This window comes from Palaemon carinicauda, chromosome 14, assembly GCF_036898095.1.
Source record: "Palaemon carinicauda isolate YSFRI2023 chromosome 14, ASM3689809v2, whole genome shotgun sequence".
Classification (NCBI taxonomy): domain Eukaryota; kingdom Metazoa; phylum Arthropoda; class Malacostraca; order Decapoda; family Palaemonidae; genus Palaemon; species Palaemon carinicauda.
In genome coordinates, this window is record NC_090738.1 from 51,689,078 (window position 1) to 51,691,204 (window position 2,127).

Consider the following 2,127-nt stretch of genomic DNA (forward strand, 5'->3'; position numbering starts at 1 on the left):
GCCCCCAGTCTCGGGCGTGGTGGGATGTTAAGAATCTCACGGTTTATAAATACTAAAGCAAAATTAAAAAAATTGGTGATTGGAATGTTCGAACCATTAATCAGATTAGAAAGTTACAGCAAGTGGCGAATGAATTTCTGAAATATAATTTGGATATCTTGGTCCTAAGTGAAACACATAAGCGGATTGCTAAGTAAATCTTAGACCAAGGTAGTACATATATATCTGTTCAGGAAGACTAGGAGAAATTGGAAGCGAAGGGGTAGGTATGATGATGACACTTAGAGCAGAGAATACTTTAACGGAATAGAGAGCTGCAAATAGTAGATTGTTACTCGACAAGTGTAAATAAAAGCACCACAATATGAGTGTTTTAGTTTGCTATGCACCAAAAAATGAGTTACCTGAAGAAAGGAAAGATGAATACTTTGATAAACTGCAGATCCCAGAGAGAAAGAGAGAGATAAATAGGAAAATTGTGATTGTTGAATTGAAAATGGAGCACATTTCATACGTTTTTGTTTAACAAACAACCTTGTTATTGGAGGTACTCTGTTCCAACACAAGGACATCCACAAATATACAAGGGCTTCACCATATGGCAATTAAAAAAATCAAATAAATCATATAGCCATTAATAAAGAGAGAAGGATGTCTCTGAGAAATGTAAGAAGCTATATATTGGGAGGTGTCACCAGATCCTTTTTACCACACTGAAATTAAAACTGAAAGCACATAACAGAAAATGTAGATAAAATACCTGATACAACTAAGCTTCTAGAAGATGAGCACAGAAGAACTTTTGCAATTGAATGTAGGAATCGATGTGCAGTCTTAGAGACTTAAAGAGACAAAGAGCAGACAATTAACGAAGGATGTGTGATATTAAGAACAAATATCAGTCAGTTGGTAGTGAAGGGCTCAAGATAGAGACGACTGGCGAATTCTAACCGAGGCCCTTTGCGTCAATAGGCGTAGAAGGAGATGATGATGATGATGATGATACTTGAAACGTCAATCTTGAAACCAAATACTTGGCACTCGGTGATAAACTGAGCGCCCGAATTCTTCGTCGGTCACGGATGGCAGATGAAATCAAGCTAAATTTGGCATGTTCGTCGCCATTTGTTCTGCGTTTATTATTATTATTATTATTATTATTATTACTATCCAAGCAACAACCTTAATTGGAAAAGCAAGATGCTATAAGCCCAGGGGCTCCAATAGGGAAAAATAGCCCAGTGAGGAAAGGAAATAAGGAAATAAATAACTGAAGAGAACAAATTAACAATAAATCATTCTAAAAAAAGTAACAACGTCATAACAGATATGTCATATATAAACTATTAACAACGTCAAAAACAAATATGTCATATATAAACTATAAAAAGACTCATGTCCGCCTGGTCAACAAAAAAGCATTTGCTCCAACTTTGAACTTTTGAAGTTCTACTGATTCAACTACCCGATTAGGAAGATCATTCCACAACTTGGTAACAGCTGGAATAAAACTTCTAGAGTACTGCGTAGTATTGAGTCTTATGATTGAAAAGGCCTGGCTATTAGAATTAACTGCCTGCCTAGTATTACGAACAGGATAGAATTGTCCAGGGAGATCTGAATGTAAAGGATGGTCAGAGTTATGAAAAATCTTATGTAACATGCATAATGAACTAATTGAACGACGGTGCCAGAGATTAATATCTAGATCAGGAATAAGAAATTTAATAGACCGTAAGTTTCTGTCCAACAAATTCAGATGAGAATCAGCAGCTGAACACCAGACAGGAGAACAATACTCAAAACAAGGTAGAATAAAAGAATTAAAACACTTCTTCAGAATAGATTGATCACCGAATATCTTAAAAGACTTTCTCAATAAGCCAATTTTTTGTGCAATTGAAGAAGACACAGACCTTATATGTTTCTCAAAAGTAAATTTGCTATCGAGAAACACACCTAAAATTTTGAAAGAGTCATACAAATTTAAAGAAACATTATCAATACTGAGATCCGGATGTTGAGGAGCCACCGTCCTTGACCTACTTACAATCATACTTTGAGTTTTGTTAGGATTCAACTTCATACCCCATAACTTGCACCTGCACTAATTTTAGCTAAATCTCT